We start from the raw sequence: 22,838 nt of genomic DNA on the forward strand, positions 1-22,838 counted from the left end.
ACTTGAAGTCAATCTGAGGTGTCTAAAAAAATATAAAGAACTGCAGCAAGAAAAGCCAGTGCGTGATAATTTATATTAAACTGCTGGCTCCACGCACAAGGCACCGACTACAAGGCCGCCACAAGGCACAGGCCACACGGCCGCCCGCCGCAAGGCACAGGCCACACAGCCGCCCGCCGCAAGGCACAGGCCGCGGCTAAGGAAGGGAGGGCTCGTGCCAAGCCGAACTCGAGCGGGGAAAGGAGAGGTCCTAAAAGCCCCACGTTGGGCGCCAGATGAAGGCGTAAGTCACGAACAAGGCCACACCAGTTTGGAGTTATGATTAATAGGGTGTTATTTATTTAAAGGGGAAAACTTACAGATCACCGTCCCAGACAACAGCCATCTGCGCAACCAGGAAGGGAGTCTAGTCTCCGGCGGAGCAGGAAGTGAAGAGAGCGAGCAGAGGAAATAGCCGCTTTTTTAAAGGGAGAGAGACCACGCCCCAATGGGCTGGTATCACAGCAGCTTTGGTTGGAGGGGCGGAAGGACCTCCCGCAACAACTATGTAGGTGCTGCGAACCAAATCTGGGTCCTCTGTGAATATGGCTTTCTTTCCCTATGAACCTGTACCTTACAGCCTGAAGAAGAGCATAATTTCCAGCTAAGATGGAAACCCAGTGGGGACAAGAAGCATAATCAGTCAAATTGGGATATTGTCTTGCAGACCTACCTATTCTTTTCCATGCCCTTTCCCTAAGAGATTCTGATCTCATCCTTAGATGTTTATTTCTGATCCAAGACTAATACTTTATTCACCCCTTTGTACAAGCCTATTTCAGTCCTTCGTACAAAAACACAACAAAAATAATTCAGTGTTTATTTCTTGAACTGTGGCCTAATGGTCTAATGTCGTAATGAAGCAGAGCCAACTCTCATTTCTTTGTCTAATGTTCTACAGAGGTAGAGTTGAATCCTTGCAATAGTCCATAGATCTTGTAGACTCAAAACATTTACTGTGACTCTTTAAGAAAAAGTTGATGATTCTCAAGTAAATCATAAAGAACAATGCCTAAGGTAAAACAGCAAGGTGATTGTCACAGATATTATGCTTTTACTCTAGTGTGTCTCGATATTAAAATTTAAAGAAGTTTGGTGCGTTAACTTTTCCAGGAGAGATGTGACCTGACAACTTCTAACTCTAGATAGTGCACATACAGCAGACATTTAGAAATGGTTACACTCAGTTCTAGCTCTTCAGCCTGCAAGTAGTAAAGAGCTGCTTACAAGGGCCAATACTATCAAAAAAAGTCTCCCTACCCAGCTACCACTAATTACTTATATATCTTTGGGAAGAAGAGACTAATGAGGACTCCACAGCCACTGTAATTGCTTATATATCCTCAAGGGAGGTTGGAGTTGTATAACCTCCACTGTCAGCAACTGTTAACTGCTTATAGATCCTTAGGGAAGGGTAGGGCCTTGTGAGCCCTTCTGTCCAGTAACTGTTAACTTCTTATACATTTTCAGGGAAGGGTGGGGCCCTGTGAGTCCCTCTGTCCAGTAACTGTTAACTGCTTGCTTATCCCCAAGGAGGGATAAGGCCTGGTGAGCCCCTCCCTCCTCTATGATGAAATGCTAATAGGCCCCAATATTGTGCATGTTTCCTGAAGGTATGAGTTTAAGAGGGCAAAGGTCAAGTCATGCCCAGAGGACAGCGTTACACAACATTGCTCCATTTCTTTCTACTTTTTACTTTCCTTCTGCCCTCTCTTCTGAGATATTCTCTGAATACTGGTGGGAGTGATCAAGATGCCTACTTTTATGACTGAGCATTCAACAATCAGTTACTCTTAGTACTTTGACCAGTTATGAGTCTCGACAATAGCCATGACCCACTGTTTGAAAGAAGCTGACAGCAGAAGTCATCCATAAGGATAAACATAAATATTTAAAAGACAATTGATAGGCATAGTATACATTTATCAAAGCAACCACTACAGTTTCCCTGCTAGGACCTATGACATATGCAGGCACTCGCTTTTGACTAGGTTTACAGTACTAGCTAGACATGAATTCCTTGGTGGGAAGTGAGCTTTCAGTCTAATTGGAAAGCAGTTGGTTGTGCTCACTGTAGTTGTACTATTTCATCTCATTTAGCATGTTGATAGCTCTTAGGGGTCATAGCTAGATATAGTCAATGTTCCTACATCAGCCTACATTGCACTATGTGAGGTAGCCAGCATTAGGGGAACTTCCATCCAGGCTCTAGTTGGATATCTCTTTGTCCTGTAACCAAAAAATATGGCATCTTCACCAATAGAGTATTACCATCTAGTTCTTGTGGGCAACCAACATCAGTGACAATGGGCCTATATTGTTTTAGTTGCCTCAGCGACACCACCCACATCCAGGGAGATATCATAGCCCTGGAACCGGGTTTCTTTTATGTCAGTTATATTATTATTCTGCAAGTGTCTTTTTCCACATTCAAACTTCATTCAAACTCTTTAACCATTGTCTTAATGTTTACAGGCACAAGTTGTTAAGGGGTTTTTCAGTTTGTCAGGTATCATGTGTGTCTTACCTAACTATAAACTGCCACCCCCCTAAATTTTACAGCCATGCCTGGCCTTGCACCCTGTGTTAACTTTCCATTGTTACTCCTTTGGGTGTGTTTTCCAAACTTTTGGATGCTTTTCTAAATCTGTAAAACTCTCAGAGGCTATCATTATATCATCTGTAACATAAAACCACTTAAAGGAGTATAGGAAGGATCTCTGAAGGCTAACCACTCTTCATTCCAAGCAATTTCCAATTGGTCTCAGAAGTCAACAGCTAACAGGAAACTGAAGAAAAATGTTAGCATGCCCAATACAGCATGAAAACATTTAATCATTTGTATCAATTGCTCCCTGAGAAGATCTATGTTGGGCACTATCGAGAGGGACAGGGAAATGGTACACACTCTGTCACCTGCAGCAGCCTGATGAGTTCCCTTAATATTTTAGGGATTTAAACTTGGGCTAAACTAATACTTGTGGCTTCCATGCAGAAAATAAGTTTAGAATAAGCTAGTATGAATCAGAGCTGTAGTTTAGTAAAGGGATTTGGATATAACTGTTAATCAAGAAGGCTAATGAAAAGTAATGGTGTTCAGAAAGAAACCAAGACATACTCAAGAATGTTGCTGTGGCTTCTCTGGGAAAGAAGATTACTAAACTACAGCTCTGATTCATACTAGCTTATTCAAAACTTATTTTCTGCATGGAAGTGAATTTGAGACCAGTCTGGTCTACAGAGCAAGTTCCAGGACAGGCCCCAAAGCTACACAGATAAACCTTGTTTCAGAAAAAACAAACAACAACAAAACAAACAAACAAACAGGCCCCAAGCTACTCAGAAAAACCTTATCAAAAACAAACAAACAATAACAACAAAAACAAACTAAAGATCTCAGGGTGGTTCCTGATGGTGGTTCATAGGATTATAACTGATAAGATCACAAGGATGAAGGAAAGTAGGTTACCTGTCGTAAATTATACAGGTAGTTAATGAGTTAAAGGTCTTCTTTCAGATTCCCAGAAAATGTCCCTGAAAAGGAATGAGGCCTTATCCAAGGTTATGCATGTTCAGACGTTAAGCCTGCATCATTGCCACTTCAACATAAACTAGTTATATGTGAAAAGAATGTTACTTATATTTTGGCAACATTTATGGTCAGTGTTGCTAACTGTACTAGAACTCTTGATTCTTTACTGGTAAGAAGGTTCCAACAGACTCCAGGATATGGGGCTTTTAACTTCCCATATGACTAGAGTTTTCCTTGCCTTTCTATCCTGCTTCAGGTATCTATGGTGCGGACTGTGTTAGCCCTTTATACTCTGTAGTCATTCTCCCTCAGCTGTTATACCATGCATCTTTCCACTTCCTACCTCGGACAGAGCTAGTTCATGGAGTCGGTGTAAACTGCTCAGCCTAACGCAAGGTCAAGAGGGGACAGGGCTGGTATCCTGTCTGCCATGTCGGCAACAATTACTGATGAGCTGGTGCTTCAAGCATGGCAGGTTCTAGGCAGGAGCTATAGCTGAAGCTGACACCCCTCCATTAAGTCACGTTGGAGCAGCTTTACAATAGCCCTGAACTTGATGAGCAATCTCCCTGTCGCGTACTTTATTGAAGGGCAAGTTGTAAACAGGTTATTCTAGGGAGATAACTTCTTATACCCAGGACAAACCGTGTTCTTCAATTGCACCATTTTAACATTTATGCTTTTCATAAACTGCTGCTCAGGCAATAAGCCTCCCAATACCTCATTTGCACTCAACTTGGCTTTCTGTTAACTGTTCCCTAGAAACTTTGGCCAGACACAAATCATACCATTTGCTTTTGAATGACCTAGATAGAATCCATTCATTTGCTTTCTTTTTTTCGTATCTCCTTTTGTGTTCCTTAGCACTTTTGAACCCAGTTTATATACCTATCTAAATCATTCAGCTATGCCAGAGCCTCTCCTACCTTGTATAGACTGTGGACTAATTTGGAGCTTAGAAAAACTGCTAAATCTACATACCAGTCATAAGGTTCCCATTCAATCGACCTCTTTTCTAATTCTCCTCACAGTGCTGGCCTGGACATCAAACACTGCCTCTCTCACACCCAGTTTCTATAGTAATGCTTGTCCTTCCTCTATTGTTCTCCGTTCCTTATGTTCATGAGCCCTCAGGTGGTGATGAACAAACACACCTAACAGCTCATGTGAGTTTGCCCATCAGAACTGATTCACCTTACATCGCTCAGATGAAGCAGACTTCATCTTACGTATGGAGTGACTAGCTGTGCTACTTGGACTCTGTACTTCCACAGCACTTAGACTCACCCCATCTACAACTAACTGTGTCTTCCAAGGAAAGCTGGGAAGACCTCTTTCATGCCCTATTTAAAAATCTTTCCCAATGTAAGCAGTTCAAAGGCAGGGTACATTCTTATTACGATATTTCCCTCTGCTGTGCCATTATTGAGGACTTCGTCTGTGTGCTCTCACTGAGTTTTCTCTTCCACTTAATTAAGGGTTGGATATGGTGTATCTTCTATGACTTCTACCTTACTTTCTTCCTTCTTCTCTTGCCATAGGTTCCAAGTTTGTGGACCCCAGAGGAGACTATTTAGTACAGACATAATTTGTCCCTTTCTTTGCAAACTTTTCGTCACAGGAAACAAGGCAATACCTCATCTTTCTTGTTTTCCACTTTCACTGCCAATCCACAGGCAAGAGCATGTTTAACAGCTGCTTTAATTACCTTGCTCCAGTCACTTCTTTATATGAGGGAATTCTTTTGGTAGGAAAAACTCAGCATCAGTTGCACATATTATTACCCAGAGCAATACCCACACAGCTGATGCTGTAGTCTGCTTATGATCCCATCCCGTACATGCTGACTTCAAGAACTGCAATATATTCTATGGTCAGTCATTTGGGGAGCATCTCTGTGCTCATGGTAGATAACATTCATCAAAGTTTGTCACTTCATGACACCATGGAATACCCTCTCTAGACAGACTACCTTCTGATGGAGCAGTCTTAGTGGCATATCACTTCATTCACAGCATGGATAATGCAACTGCTATTGAAAAAATTAGGTGTGCCATTCTGTATTACTGAGAGAATGAAGGCCATGTTGGTATGATCCCTAGGATGCTCCCCTGCAGACAGATTAGCTTCCGTTTTATATCTTATGATACACTCATTACACAGACAATTCAAGTACTTCTTTCAAATGCATCTGTGGTTTTTCAGGGCCTCACATTGGGTGTCAAGTGTTATACTTTTATATGTGAGTAAATATGTACTTCTGTCAGACAGGGCACCAATAAAATACCAAAGAAATAATTCCAAATAATTGTTTGGTGAACCAATGAATTTAACTGGAGTCACTTACATAAGCATTGGTGGCAGTCATTTACAGGATTATAAGCAACTTATGGGTGGCCATATCACTGAAGAAAATATCCCTCCCCTCAGTAACTAATGAGCACCTTAGGGACTCAGGGACTCATATATCCCTAAAGTTAAATAGTTAGTGGTTGAGTAGAGGGCTGTTTGTTTCCAGTGATGTCATCATCCAGAAGTGCCCATGCTCAATTAAATTCATTGTTTCTTGCACTTGGTTGGTACTGTTTTTTATTCTGTGAATGGTGATATATCTGGGGGAATAAAAGTTTGTTCAAATCTCTTTATCAGCACAAAGGGCTACTTGGATCAGAGGACACAAATGGTGGGAGTAATGTGCAGAAGGCAGTGTCATGCATGGGACTCTGAAGTTGATAGCAGGCAACTGCCTGCTTCCTTAGTACACTTTCGAGATAATGAACTTGAAGGGTTTTCAAAGCATGGTATTGAGATTGTTAACATGTTAACAATTCAAGTTCGCAGGCATCATTAAGGCCTTCTGAATGAGAAACTGAGAGTGAGCCCAACAATCGTTGCTTTAACAAGACCTCCAGTGATGCTGAAGGATGCAAATATTTGAAAATCATAGCTACAAGTAAAAAGCTGTTCTAGACTTTATGGACAACACAGGCTGTTTCATTGTTAACAAAACAGAAGGAAGAAGTGAGGCCAGTGTTGATCTAAAATTCCTATTTCCTTTTTGTATTCAAGAAATTCAAAGGATACTAAACATGCTATAGAGGAGAATACAGAGTTAGGTCAATAAGACATCTGGGGGGGGGGAAGAGAGAAAGGGAAAGGAGAAAGAGGGGAAGAGAGAGAGAGATTGAAACTGATCCTTAGAGAGTATCTCCAGCAAAGAAGATGCATGTACAAAACTGCGTTTAACACCTTTCAGCCTTTGTGCTGAGATTAATAGTTAGAGACTTTCCAATAGTCATTGGCCCATGGGTAACCAGTAGATTCAATTGCAGATTTTATCATGATTAATTCCCATTTTGTGAAGAAGTGAAAACACAAAAATCAAGCTCAGACATTAAGGTAATTGAGACCACTCATCCAGGAGGTGATGCACAAGACATGGGATCCATTCTGCTGGCTGCAGAAAGGATCCATTTGCTATACTCAGGAACAAATAGTTGGTGGGTTTACAGTTTGGACCAATCACAATCTTTCCTTTTGGCATCAATCATACTGCCACTCTTTGAGGCATCAGAGAAAGTACTACCCCTCTGGTCTAGGTACAAATAGTTTCAGGATCATGGAGAACTTGTCAAAACATGTGATAGCAAAAAGTCTGGTACAAACTGTTTCAAGAATCCCTTGCTAAGACTGCTTTCAGGAGCCAGTATATCAGTTGCAAATGTGCCATACCTTTCTCAGGTTATCAGTGGAATGTTCCAGATGGCTGCTAGTAGCATAAGTGTTGTCCAGTTGGCTGTTTTACTGCCAGTCTTTTTGCTCAAGGCAAACAGGACAGCAAGCAAGAGTCCAGCAGATGCTAAGTCAAATTCTCACATCCCACCACTGATCTTTGCTTGATTACAGAAAAATGAACATCACAAGTATAAATTTAAAGAACAGTCTATGTGTAGCAGATCACTCTGTAATTCTAGCATTTAGTAAACATAGGCAGGAAAATTGCAATGAGTTCATAACCAACTTGGGCTACAAAGTACGATCCTGTCCAAAACGACATAATAAAAAGCAAATAAAATTTATCAATAACATTAACAGTTGTTGTTAAAAGACGTTAGTAGTGATTTCATGACATTTAACTACTACTACTTAGTGCTCAAAAGTGTTGGGTACTCTTCATCTGTCTCAATATGACCTTGGATTTGTGTGTTGCTAAGGATGTGCTCTTTCTGTTATAACATGTTCTTTCCTAGGAGGAGAGTGATTGTGGCATCGTTAATGCTTCTTTGGGTTCATCTAGCTGAACTTAAATTTCCTGGATATATAATTAAACACAATTTCAAAATATGTTTGGCAAGCAGTATGCAGAGGAGTGTCTGAATGTGGGTTCAGAAGTACATAAAATATTAGATATATTATTTGGTACCTCTCCTATAGAGAACCATAAGCATGGAAAGGGGGTGGAGAAAATGACTACATAACTTTAACACATTCGTTCAAACCATAGAATGGTTATGTCCAACTCATGAGAGTACATTGACCAATATGACTATGGTGATGGGGAATATGAAGTTTGCTAAAATGTGTGTGTGTGTGTGTGTGTGTGTGTGTATACTGGTGCATGCAGGTTTGCATGCATGTGTGCAGACATGAAGCTGGAAGTCAGAGGTCAACATTGGCAATCTAGGTATTATGCCTCAAGAGATAACTACCTTGTTCTTTTAAACAAGATCAATCACTGGCCTACAACTTAACCGAGTAGGCTAGGATGGCTGGCCAATGAACCTCAGTGAGTTGTGCCTCCCTATACTGGGATTAAACACATGTGTTACTATGCCCAGCTTTTGAATTCTGTATATTCTGGTGATTGAACTCAGGTCTGCATGTTTGTGTAGTAAGCCTTATATGGACTGAGACATCTTCCCAGTCATGCCAAAACAGTTTTTTACATTCAGTGTTTCTGTAGTTTTTCTAAACAAATGACAAATTTTTCTGCAGAGATACGCAAATAGTTTACTATAAAAACATAAAGCAAGTAAGAATTTAAAAATAAAAATTGAGAAGAACAACAATAGACTATAAGCTCTTCATTTATCAGTGTTTGGCATTATACATTCAGTGTTTAAGGTGTTCAGGACATGCTCACAAAATGAATGGTAAATCTGCCATAAGATATTATCATAGTGGTTCTGGAAATTGCTAAGCACAGTGCACCTATTTATCATAATATGTTAATATATTTCAAAATTTTAGACTATCATAGTAGATATTGATAAAAGGTTAAGTTACAGAAAACACAAAATTCTTATAGATACATGAGAAATATTGCATATAAAATAATAGAATTCATGAAAAGGAACAAGTAAAGATGAAGATAAAGTCTTGAACATTAAAAGAAGAGTTCACATAATTTGAGAAGAGGGACAGAAAATATGAAGAAAATCAAGAGACACGGTCTAGTTCATCTAATAAGTTCAGTATCTTCTCAATCAGAGTTTCATAAAAATAAAGCAAGACAATTGAGGAAAGGAAACAATCAAAGAAACAATAGATTAATAATTAAAAGAATTTAATAAAATCATGTTTTCTTTTTAAAGAAATCTTTTCTTAATCCCTTTTTATTGAAAACAGATTTTTCTCTCACAATACATCCTGATTATTCCCCCAGACACACACCTACTTGGCTCCTCCCCACAGTCCCTCCTGTCTGGATTCACCACTGTTCTGTCTCTCATTAGAAAAGAACAGGTTGCTTGAGATAGCAACAAAACAAAATATGATAATATAAAACAAAAACTAACATGTCACAGTTGGACAAGACAAACAGAAGGAAAAGAGCTCAAGAGACAGTGCAATAAATAGAGACCCACTTATTTGCACACTCAAGAATCACATAAAAACACTAACCTGGAAGCTGTAATATATACGCAGAGGATCTGGTGCAGACCAGAACAGGCCCTGTGCATGCTGAGAAGCTTTTCCGTTCCATGAGGTTCCAGTTATTAATTGTTCATCTTAGTGCCTGTGTTGAAAGTTGTCTTAGTCAGGGATTCTATTGTTGCAATGAAACACCATGACCAAAAAGCAAGTTGGGGAGGAAAGACTTCATTTGGTATATACTTCCACATCATGGTTCTCATCATTGAAGGAAGTCAGCATAGGAATGAAAACAGGGGAGGAATCTGGAGGTAGGAGCTGAGATTTTTCTCTTCCATCTTTTGCATTCTGCTGGAGATGCTTACGTCTGTATCTTATCCAGATTTTCCACTTATGGAATTCCCTAGTTTTGAGTTTTCTTTATTGCCTCTATTCCAATTTTGAACTGTTTCCTTCACTGGTTTGATTTTTTTTCTTGCCTTTCATTAAAGGATTTAGTAATTTCTTCCAATTTTTGTCTGTCTTTTACTTGATTACTTTAAGGAAGTTTTCATTTTATCTTAAGGGCCTCTATCATCTTCATCAAGTTATTTTTAAGGTAAGGTCATTTTCTTCTGCTTCATCTGCATTGGGATGTTAAGAACTATTGGGTTCTTGGGCTGCCACACTGTCCTTTGTATTGTTGAATGTATTCTTACAGTACGTTAACCATCAGTTCTAACACCTGCTGTGGGTGGGGCTTGTGCTTATAGGGGCTGCTGTTCTTCCAATTTCTGTTACTGAAATTTTTGCCTATAGGGTCTACTGATGCTGCCTGAGAGGGCTGTCCATAGGGAGGATGCTTGGGTAGGACTGTAGAGTTGGTCTTGTGGGAATAGAGTCCAATGTGTGGCAGTGGTGGTGAGTGCAGCCTGCCTGTAGGTCTCTTACCTGCTGCCTGGCTGTTGAAGTCCACACCACAGCAGTGGGGGCTCTACCAGACTTGGGTACAGGGCCCAGCTGCCTTTGTGAGGCTGAATTGGGAAGGGGCAGGGGTGGGGAGAGACACAGGATATGCCCTGGGGCTCAGGGCTTGGAGGTTGGGGCAGTTTAGCTGAAAGAACAGTAACTCACCTGTTATTCCAGCTGGTGTGGGTGGTGCTATGTAACTGTAGGGTCTGCTGATGTTGCAGAAGAGGGCTGTGCACCGGCAGGATGCTGGGGAAAGTGGACTTGGGCGGCAGAGTGGGTCTTGTGGGAATAGATTCCAATGGGTGGCAGCCATGGTGGTACAGCCAGGCCTGCAGATCTCGTACCTGCTGGCTGGCTGCTGGGGAATGCACCAGAGCAGTGAAGTTCCACCAGAGTTGGGGGCAAGGCCCAGTTGCCTTGCTGGGGCTGAGATGGGGGTAGGGGCATGAGATGTGCCCTAGGGCTTAGGGCCTGGGGGTGGAGGCAGTCAGCTAGGAGACCAGTCACTTACCTGTTCCTCAGCGTGTGTGAGTGGCGTTTTTGGCCTATGCGGTCTGCTGTTGTTGCAGTACACAGAGGTCCACCAGCAGGACGCTGGGATAAGTGTGGTTGAGTGGCAGAGTAGCTCTTGTGGGAAATTAATTCAGTGGGTGGCAGCAATGGTGGTGCAGCCTGCCTGCAGGTCTCTTCCCTGCTGGCTGGCTGCTGGGAACTGCACCAAAGCAGCAGAGTGTCACCAGAGTTGGTGGCAAGGCCCAACCTCTTTGGTGGGGCTGAAATGGGGGGGGTATGGAATGCGCACTGGGGTTTAGGATCTAGAGATTGGGGCAGTTTAGCTGAGAGCCTCGTCACTCACCTGATCTTCCAACTGCTGCAGGAGTTGCTTGTGTCTATAGGAGCTGCCGACGTTGTGGGGGTGGTTGGCCAAGGGAAAAATGCTGGGGCAGTTATGGTTGGGCAGCCGAATGGGTCTTGTGGGACAGAATCCAATGGGCGGGTTGTGGTGTGTCCTGCCTTCACGTCTCTCACCTGCTGCCTTGCTGTTGGGGTCTACACTAGTACAGTAGGTTTCGACCAGAGTTGGGGGCATGGCCCAGCTGCTTTTCTGGGCTGGGGATGGGAGGGGGAGGGTCATGGGATGTGCCCTTGTGCTTAGGGCCTGGAGGTTGGGGCAGTTCAGTTGAGAGACAAGTTATGCACCTGTTGTTCCAACCCAGTGTGGGTGGCAGTTTGTGACTAGAGGGGCTGCTGATGTAGCAGGAGACGGCTGTGTAAACATAAGTTTCTGTCCCACCTGCTCCAGCAGCCACTCAGTTCCAAAGAAACACACAGAGGCTTGTATTAATTACAAACTGTTTGGCCTATTATTTCAGGCCTAACATTCACTAGCTCTTACAATTTAAATTAACCAATAATTCTTGTCTATGTTTAGCCACATGGCTTGGTACCTTTCCTCAATGAGGCACTCACATCTTGCTTCCTCTGCATCTGGATGGTGATTGGAACTCTGCCTTTCCTCTTCCCAGAATTTTCTTAGTATGCTTGCCCCATCTATATGTCCTGCCTGGCTACGGATCAATCAGCATTTTATTAAGCCAATACAAGTGACAAATCTTTACAGTGTACAAGGGCATTATCCCACAGCAGGGCTGACCACCGGCAGGATGCTGGGTTAAGTGTGGTCTAGTGGCAGAGTGAGTCTTGTGGGAACAGAGTCCAGTGGGTGGCAGCAATGGTGGTGCAGCCTGCCCGCAGCTTTCTTACCTGCAGGCTGCCTGCTGGGGACTGCACCAGAGCAGTAGAATGCCACCAGAGTTGAGGGCAGCACCCAGCTGCCTCGTTGCAGCTCAGATGGGAGGGGGAGGTGCACAGAAGGTGCACTGGGGTTTAGGGTCTAGAGATTGGGGCAGTTTAGCTGGGAGCCTAGTCACTCACCTTATCTTCCAACTGGTGAAGGTGTTGCTTGTGTCTATAGGAGCTGCCGACATTGTGGGGGTGGTTGGCCAAGGGAAGCATGCTGAAGTAGGTATGGTTGGGTGGCATAGCAGGTCTTTTGGGAACAGGGTCCAGTGGGTGGCAGTCATGGTGGTGCAGCCTGCCTGCAGATCTCGCACCTGCTGGCTGGCTGCTGGGGACTGCACCAGAGCAGTGAAGTTCCACCAGAGTTGGAGGCAGGGCCCAGCTGCCTTTCTGGGCTGGAGATGGGAGGAGAGGGCACAGGATGTGCACTGGGGTATAGGGTCTAGAAACTGGGACAGTTTAACTGGGAGACCAGTCACTCACCTTGTCTTCCAACTGGTGTAGGTGTTGCTTATGTCTATAGGAGCTGCCGACGCTGTGGGGGTGGTTGGCCAAGGAAAGGATGCTGGGGTAGATATGGCTGGGCATCAGAGAAGATCTTGTCTTGAACAGAGTCCAGTAGCTGGAAGTGGTGGTGGTACGTCCTGCCCACAGGTCTCTCACCTTCTTCCTGGCTGTTGGGGTCTGCCCCAGAGCAGTGGGACTCCACCAGAGTTGGGGGCAGGGCCCAGCTGCCTTTCTGGACTGGAACTGGGAGACAGAGGGTCTCAGGATGTTTCCTGGGGCTTAGGGTCTGAAAACTGGGGCAATTCATTTGGGAGACCAGTTACTCATCTGTTGTTCCAATTGGTGTGGGTGACATTTTGTGCCTTCAGTGATTACTGATGTTGCAGGAGAGGGCTGTCCACCGGGAGGATGCTGGGGTATGTGTTGGTCGGCATCGGTGTGGTTCTTGTGGGAACATAGTGAGTGTAGTCTGCCTGCAGGCCTCTTCCCTGATGGCTGCCTCATATTCTCAGTGTTAAAGATGCCCCCAAATGTGAAGGAGGATAGGTACAGAAAGATCAAATTATGAAACACATAATTAAAAATTCAGAATCATGACAAGAAATGCATGGTTATAAGAACTTTTGGAGGGTTGGAGGTTATGTTAGTGAATAATAGAATTAAAAAAATATCTATTTAGACCTAACATTACAAAGGGTAATTACTAGAAGACAATGTCTCAAGGTTTTAGGGAACTTCTTTCAATATAGTATTTTATACTCAGGAAAATTATTCCAATATCAATTAGAAACTAAATAAAACTTTGAAGACAGAAAAAAGATTAAAGAGACCTGAAAGCAACACATATTTGTGAAAAATGCAAAGATAACTTGAGAATGTGATTTACCCAAACCAAAAATATAATGAGCTCAAGTGTGAGAAAAGTATCACTTGACATTTAAGAAACCCCACAATGAAAAAACAGAATGAGAATTCTACAACAAATCTCTAAGGCAACAGGTCAATATTAAACATAGACATTTGGAAGATCTATCATGAATTTCCCTTAATTATGTGGATTCATTTTGACAAAATGTGTAATTTTGAAGTGGATAATCTCGGTGATTAGGTAAAAACACCTACTGCATTTATTAAGAATTTGAAAAGTGATGAGCAGTTAAAAACTCAGAGTATAAAAATTAAAAAAAGAATATGTTCTAAGTAGAAAAACAAACTAAAATGTTATATAATTTTCATCAAGGAAGGGCTACTAGGAGAGAAAATTTGAGGGGTTTTGAGGGGGGAGAAGGAAACTATATAATTGCTTTAGTAAACTCTCAAATATTCTCTTACATACACAGGCAGACTACATCTCATAAATACTAATACTCTTTCCCCAAGCACAATCCATTTAACATTAAAACCAAATTGAGTACAAGTTGATCCTTGATGGTCCAGAAGAAATGCTAAGATCATCCACTAAACTGGCCATAGTGACACAGTCTATAAACTCAGTTCATAGGATGATAAGTGGCAGGATCCGAAAATGAAGCAAACGGATCAGAAAGGTGTCCCTGGAGCAGGGTGTGACCCTAGACCCTGTTTAAGGGAAACAATAGTAAAAGGACATGTTTTGATTGAGGACTCTGACTACGAACCCCTTGTCCAATCAAAGCATGGAAATATTGGATAATTTTATGTGGTAGATGCAAAGAGAAAAGAGATCCTTATTTTAGTTTTGTTTTACAATATAGATATAGATATTAAAAACTTGGTCATTTTAAAGAGTCATTAAAATTCTGAATACTTACACATGTTGGTTATGGACACTTAGAGGTAGAAATTACTCTCTGTAATATTCAACTCATGAATTCACTAATTACAAGACCTGGAAGGAGGTGGGAGGTCCTTGGACTTCCCACAGGGCAGGGAACCTGGTCTGCTCTTCAGGCTGATGAGAGAGGGGGAGTTGATTGGGGGAGGAGAGGGATATGGGAGGCGGTGGCAGGAAAATCTTAAAGAAAGAAAGAAAGAAAGAAAGAAAGAAAGAAAGAAAGAAAGAAAGAAAGAAAGAAAGAATGGGAACTATGCTTCAACAACCCTAATTGGCTCCTATGGTACTTTACCTCAATCATACTCTTTGCCTGATCTCAGGTAGCATAGCATATTTGCCTGAAAGGATAATACACGGCACCAGAAATGACACAGACAGGCCTAAAGGTTCCAGATCTTACAGGAAAGTTGGGTACTCATGGGTTTAACCCATCCATATAATTATTTCATTCTTACCTTCTATAGCTTCCCTGTTTGATGATCAGTTGGCACATGAAAAAAGTTTGCTTCTGCTGCCAGTAATTGCTACAAAACAAGTCTACTCATAGCTCTATATATCTGTAAGTTCCATGTCAGCAGATCCAACCAATCAAGGATCTAAAATGTTCAGGGAAAAAATTAATCAATTAAGTTTTATCTGTGCTGAAAAATATAAAGACTTTTTCTGTATCATTATTTTCTAGACAATATAATGTTTGACATAGCCTCTACATTGTATTAGTTAGGTTAAAGATGATGTAAGTGCCACCACCAGAGCCACAATTTATTCCAACTGCTATTCCTTCCCCACCACGATGGACAGAAATCTCTCTCAGACCATGAGCCAAGACAAAATACTTGCTCTATTAGCTTCTTTCTTAGCAGATATTTTCTCATAGCAAAGAAAAATGTAATGAATACACACAAACAGAACCAGAAGTTCACATGGACAAGTCTGACCCAGTCTTTAAGAAGCTGAGCCTGCTGCGTAGTCTTCAGGGACCATGGATACACCCCTACAATATTGAATTCCCTGAAAGACAGACTCTGCCCTACTTATTCTATGACTCACTCAGCGCCTCTTTCCCTTTTGAAATTAACTCAAGAAAAAGAGTCCTCTCAGCAAAACCAAGTTTGCCTGCTTCCTTATATGTGGTTTTGTTATTTCATTGTTTGAGAGCTTTGCTTCAAAAGCACAAAACAGCCCAAGGGTCTTTCTTCTCCATTTTATATTGTGTGTCTTCTTAAAATTGTGTCTGGGCTAGAGCTACTCTTTTTCCCTTGGTGGTTTCATAACTCACAAGAAGAACTACAATGCCCTGGAAGATCAACAAGAATGCCCCAGGGTAGGTAAAACAAGTATCATGTATAATAATCATGCTTTCTGACTCTGGATCAAGAGCCTAAGGAAGACAGTCCAGCATTCTGAGTTGGTTGTGAACAAATTGGAAAACAGGGAAAGACACATTAATACTTCAGGCTGACCTCAGGGAAAGGTTATCACCCTACAGGTACTGTAGTGTGGCCAGAAGGAAACTCTGAAAATGTTCCTGGCTTTGGATATGAAGTGAGAGGCAGTGGATGTTCTTAGTCCCTTGAACACCTCACTATTCTAAACTTATTGAAGTCTCACTTCCAAATGTAAACATTTGGCTTCCTAGATCTTAGCTTAGCTTTGTTTCTTGCCTGAACCAACAAGATTTTTGTTGCCAATAGCAATTCCAGGAAAACAGGGCTAGAGGAAAAGGATACTTAAGTAGAGAGAAGGCAGTAGAAAAATAACACAGGATATGTTTTTAAGATAGGCACTGCTTTGTAATGAATGTAGGTAAGTGCCCGGTATTTTGACACATCTTCAGAAAGGATATATGAACAGTCTATAACGTGGGGAGAAAGACTTTTTTCTTGGTTTTGTGTAGTATTAATTTCCGCAGTGAATGAACTCATGCTCAGGATTGAGATACACCAAGGATGTTGGGAACCCTGAATTTTCAAACAATTCTTCCCAATCTTCTCAGCAAATTGCCCTATGCCTAGGGTCACCATATTTGGGAGGGGGGCTTGGTAGCAGGCTACCAGACACTCATAACTTTATGTTTTGAAGGCAATTCAGTTCCTGTCACAGGTACTGAAGTCTACCAATGTGTCCTGAAAGCAATTAGAGACAATATATAATTAAATCAACATGCTTGTATTCCAATAAAGTTCTATTTACATAGAGATAGCTGGCAACATATGGTCAATATGCCAGACTTTGCCAACTGCCATCCTAAGCTAAAGGAAGCTAGTTTCTTTCTATTGCTGTGATAACACACTCTGACCAAAAGTAACTTAGAGGAGGAAAGGATTTATTTGTTTTACAGTTTATGTTTATCATTGGGAGAAGTCCTCAAGGTAGTAGCTCGAAGCAGACACCATGGGTGAAACACTGCTTTCTGGTTAATTCATGAATGGTTACCTAGTTTATACAATCCAGGAGCATCTTTCCAGGCAATGGAGCCTCCTAATGGAAGCTTGGCCATTCTATATCAATTAACAATCAAGGTAATATCCCAAAGACATGCTTTCAAGCTAATGTGATTTAGGAAATCCTCCTAATGAGATTCTTTTCTCAGGTGACCCCAGGCTGTATCAAGATGATAGTCAAGCTAAGACAGCAAGACATAAGTCATGATATGCAAGATAGCAGTCTTCCATAACTGTAAACCAAGTGGTCTACAGTAATGAACAGCATAGCACAATATGTCCACTGGTATAATAATGTAATAAATGTTTTAGAGATAAACGAACAGTTTTCTATTTGTACTTATGAAATGTAAAAAAGGGATAGATCCATGATTGGTACTATGAACCTGGCTGTGATAGTTTTAATGAGAATGGCTCTCACAGGCTCACATATTTGAAGATTTGGCCCCAAGTTGGTACAACTATTTAAAAAGTATTATGAGGGTGGCCTTGTTGGAGAGGCATGACACTGTGCTTGGGCCTTCAAAAGCCCAAGCTTTTCCTAGTTTGCTTTCTCTGCCTCCTACTAGTGGTGTCTTGAGATACCTAATTCCTCCACCTAGGTCCTCACCCCTAATAACCCTTTAATGCATAGCCTACATACAACAGCACTCTCAGACTAAAAGGTGAATATTAACTGCAGAAAGAAAGTATTTCATGGTGAAAACTATGAATGAATCCAGTTTTGTTATGACTGATTTTTTTCTTTCTTTACTGACTGAATCCAATCATGACTGCCTGAAAATCAGGTCTTCTACATATGAGCTTTACAGAAACACACTTCAATATCTAAGTCATAATAGCAGTTAAATAAGGATATACTACAGTTACTTGGGTAGAGAATACTTTCAAGGAGACTCCAATAGTATCTGTTACTACTGAATATATTTGGTAATTGTGTTGATTTTCAGTTTCCATTAGTAAAGTTTAAGATATTTTTCTTTGTTTCCAAGAAACCTCTGTTACTCACTTTTTTTGGGTGAGTCTATTCACTTAAGTGTAGGAAAGACACATGACTTTCTTTTAATCAATACAATATGACAAAGATGATGGGATGTCACTTACACAATTAAGGCACATATAATTGTGACTTCTGTCATCTTAGCAGATTGTCTCCTTTCCTGATTTTAATGAAATTAACCATCAGACTGTGATGTGTAAAATCTAAGTTGTGCTGGATTCCTGATCTCCAGAAAATGTGAGATTCATTTCAGCAGCAGAAAGGATCTGAAAATGCCAAGACTTTCTAGTGGACACCTAGTTGAAATGTTTGCTAAAAGAGCATTCAGTGAAAATGTGTGATAAACATGTTAGAAACTATTAAAAAATAAAAAGAATCAATGTTATCATAAATCATTGTACATGCTAAGACCTTAGCTTTTGTTTCTCTCTCTCTCTTTTTCTCTCTCTCTTTTTCTTTCTACCTCTCTTCCTTCCTTCCTTCCTTCATTTTCTTTTGTTTGTTCATTCTATTCTTTTTATTTTTTGAGACAAGGTCTCACTATGTATTTCTGGCTGGACTGGAACTTGCTAGGTAAACCAGGCTGTCCTAAAAACCGTAGAGACAGAGAGGCCTGTCTCTTCTTCCCAAGTTCTGTATTTAAAAGTATACACAACTATTCCCAGCCCATGCCTTTTCCTATAAGTAGTTTGATGATTATAATAATGACTATGGTTGGTTAGGAGTTAGATAGACACATTTAATTAAATCTCATCCCCTCTATGAAACACACTGAGAAAGAGAAAGTGCAGCGGTATAAGTAAATTTTATATTTTCTCTCTGTTTCATAGGCACTCTCAAAAGGACTGAAGACTGCCACTAAACATCCATGAACCAACCTCACAAACCTAAAAAGTGATGTCATGATGATGTAAATTATTTTATTTGAATTTTATGCATGTGTTAGTCAGCTTTATTATATTTTAACAAATACCCAAGACATAAGGAAGAAAGATTTATTTGGGCTGACAGTTCTAGGAGTCTCAATCCGTGATCAATTGGCCCTGTTGTCTTGGTACCTACACTAAGGTACCAAGTAATCCATTGGTCACAGCAAGTAATCCATTGGTCCATTGTAAATAAAGCCACTGATATCACAGAGGCTGCGAAGCAAAGAGAGAAACAGGAAGAAACGATGCTTCCATAATCCCCTTTGAGGTCATTCTTGCAGTTACCTAAAATCCCCTGGTGACTCTGCTCAACAACAGTGAGAGCCATGGAATGGGTGAAATCTAGGCAACATGGGAGTGAATTTTTGGAACACATTAACAGATCCAAAAATATGACATATGTATTAAAAGGTGAATATTAACTGTAGATAGAAGGTATTTTATGGTGAAAACTATGAATGAGTCCTGTTTAGTTATGACTGATTTTTTTCTGTCTTTACTGACAGAATCTGGCAAAAATAAATATTTTGTGCATCTAAAAGGGGAGAGAGAGAAAAAGAGAAAATCCCTCCATCATCAATCTATCCTTCTAATAGGAACCAAAGAATCTTTCTTTCTTCCTCACAGTAGCAGATAGATTTCCTCCTCACATTTCTGAGATTTAAGGTCCAGAATAGTTCTTTTTTGGCTACAGGAAGATATCGAAAATTGCTGTAGATGATTTTTATGATCCATGTAAGAATAGTCAGAGGATAGAGGATAACCATTATAAAAACCACCAAACTCCTGCCTCTAAAACTAAAGCTGAAAAAGCCTATTTATAAAGTGCCATTAAAAGGGTAGAATTCCTTCTACATTTGAAAGCACTGTCCTCGACTTTCTGAAGTAATCAAATAAATAGCTATAAAAAAAAAAAACAAAATAAAAGAGAACTTACGAAGCATTTTAAACATAAGAAATAGCACCATTGAAACAATTTGGGATGAAACAATTGGTAGGGAAATTAGCCCCAGAACAATAGATTTTTCTGTGCACTCAACAACTGCCTAATAGTTGTACCCATCCACTTAAGGGGGAAACATATACTACTGTGGAAACCTCTGCCTGTGCTTTACAACAGCTACAATTTCACAGAAATGAGACCTTATTTAAAAGATGGATTCTTAAAGCTGTGGCAGATTTTGAGTCATACTAATGGGCAGGGAATGGAAAAGTTGCTTTAGTAATAGTGCTTTATGCTTCTGTGAAAATGCTCCTCAATAGCCCACATGCTATTTCTTCTGTAGGATTCTTGATGCCCAAGCTGGGGTGCAGGGAGCTTGAAATATTAAGTAGAGCCATGAAATCAAAGGGTCTCAACCAACAGGAACCTCCTCCTGACAATCTCACAAGTCAATTATCTACTTTAATTTTTTTTTCATTTTGTGTGTATAGATGTTTTGCCTGAACATGTGTCTGAGCACCACGTGTACGAAGTACTTGCTGAAGCCAGATGAGGCCATCAGATGCCCTGGAACTGCACTTACAGACGGTTGTGAGCTGCTATGCAGGTGCTAGAAGGTAGAACCAGATACTTTCAAGGAGGGCTCTTAACAGCCGAAACATTTCTCCAGCCTGTATTTTTAGGTTTTGACAACTCCATATATGTATATAAGGTATTTTAGTCTTTTTCATCCCTTGTTAAACTCTCTCATCACAACTGCACTCTTACTAAACCCCACTCTTCCCAGCAAGCCTTTACTTTAACATCTTTTTGTTGTTTTATATTTTGTTTTGTTTTCTTTGTGTGTATGTATGTGAGTGTGTGTGTGTTACACAGTGAGTTTAATGAGGGTTGTTTATGTGAGCACATGTAGAGGCTTGGAGCCTGTGTAAACTTACCAGTGATTATACCACTGAAGAAAGTGATTCTCCTCCTCCCAGTAACCATCAACTGCCAATAATCCTAAAGGAGGTGTGGAGCCTCATAAGCCCCTCACCCCATTCTGCAAAGTTGACAGACCCCATCTTGTGCAGATGGTCATAGCTACTCTGAATTCATGAGTGTGATGTATATATCCAGAAGACAACTGTCATGGCACTCCTCCCAGCTTATATTATGTTGTTATTATTTTATTATGTTATATTATAATATATTCTTCTACCCTCTCTTTTGTGATGTTCTCTGAGCCTTGGTAGATAGCTAACTGTTTTATAAATTCTAACCATGTCGTTTATGAGGAAGGAATCACCTCCACTATTGTCATTACAATTTTTATTGTATTATTTAAATATACTGGATAGTTATTTAAATATACTGGATAGTTGTTGCTATGCAATTGTTGTTTGGCTACTTTAAACAATCAAGGGTTATCTGGGAAGAAGAACTTTAACTGATAAAATACATCAGTCAGTTTGCTCCATGGGCAAACCCATGGGGCATTTTCTTGATTAATGGTTGATGTGGGAGGGCCAAGTACAAAGTAGATAGTTTCAACCCGGGAGCAGGTGGCCAGCAGAAGCAAGCCAATAAGCAGCAAGACTCCAGGTTCCTGCTTTGAGTTACTGCTCTGACTTCCCTCCAGGATGGATTGTTATCAGCACGTTGTAAGAAGAAAGAAACCCTTTCCTCCTCTAAGATGTTTTTGGTCATGGTGTTTATCACATCAACAGAAACCTAACCAATACATATAAGGTCTGAACACTGAACAATAGATATGAAAAGTTGCTAATATAGATTTATTTTTAACATGAATAAATAGATTTACAAACGAACAAAACCACAAAGTGACAAAATACAAATTCATCACATAAACAGTACAATTAAAGCAGAAGTGATATTAGCCACCTGGTACTCATAGTGTAAACATGCACTCATCAATGCATTTGTTCGTTCATTCAAACATTAGCTGGCACTAGTTGCTTCCAAAGGCAGAAAGGAGGAGTAGATGCATCAATGAGCTAAATAAAATGTCCTACGTTCATGGAGTTCACATTTTATTAGGAGAGGAGCAATAGTCAATCAAGCAAGCAAAATAAAAAAAAAATCAAGGAAGGAAGATATAGTATTTGAGAAAAAGAGCATCTGTTTGTGATAAGTAACATGAACACAAAATTTGGATAGAGTGCCAGGTGGGGTGGCACACACCTGTAAGCCCAACACTCTGGAGACTAAGTTTCAAGTTAAGGGCCTGCCTGGGCTATGAAGTGAGACCTTGTCTCAAAAAATAAACAAAAATCCTTCAATAAGGTGGAATGAATACTTGGTAACACGGACTAGGTTAAAGGTGACTGTTTAGAACAGACAGAAGAGTGAACATAGAGGTCCTGGTCCTATTTATGCACAGTTCTCCTATATAGCTGCTTGAGTTCAGCAAACTCTTCCAACTGGATGTAGAAGTAACAGCTCAATTCTCACTTTTCTTTTTCAAACTCAGGTCATCCTTGATTGGAAAGATTTGACCTTTGGATCTCTGACTTTACAATGGTTCGAAAGCTTCCTGTACCCAGTTGGAAGCATATGTGGGATTTTGGTTCTTGAATTTAGATTTTTTTCCAGGCTAAAAATATGCTTTCCTGTCTTGTGAGGTTAGGTGGGTATTGGCAGTAAAGCCCCAGTTCCCAGGCAGACATCCGGTCCTGAAGGGAAACAATTTATACTCTACAATGTGAAGCTGAGACAGTGGTCTAAGAGTAATGAACAATTTTTCTGCCTGTGTCATAGAAGCCTGTGTTAGGAGTTCTAAGATAGTTCTACATAAGTTATTTTCCAAAAACTGTGACATGAGAGAAATAAATCAGACATCCCCATTGATATGAATGCAGCTAGCAGTATTTGTGGAAATAATTGGAGAACATTTATGATATTTAAGATGAAATTGGAAAAGTCAGGCAAGTTGGTGTAAGCTTTTAGTCCCAGACCTTGGGAGGCAGTGACAGGCAGCTTTCTGTGAGTTTCATGCCATCCAGG

The sequence above is a fragment of the Alexandromys fortis genome, unplaced genomic scaffold, assembly GCF_014885135.2.
Source record: "Alexandromys fortis isolate MF-2015 unplaced genomic scaffold, M_Fortis_MF-2015_v1.1 scaffold_83, whole genome shotgun sequence".
Lineage (NCBI taxonomy): Eukaryota > Metazoa > Chordata > Mammalia > Rodentia > Cricetidae > Alexandromys > Alexandromys fortis.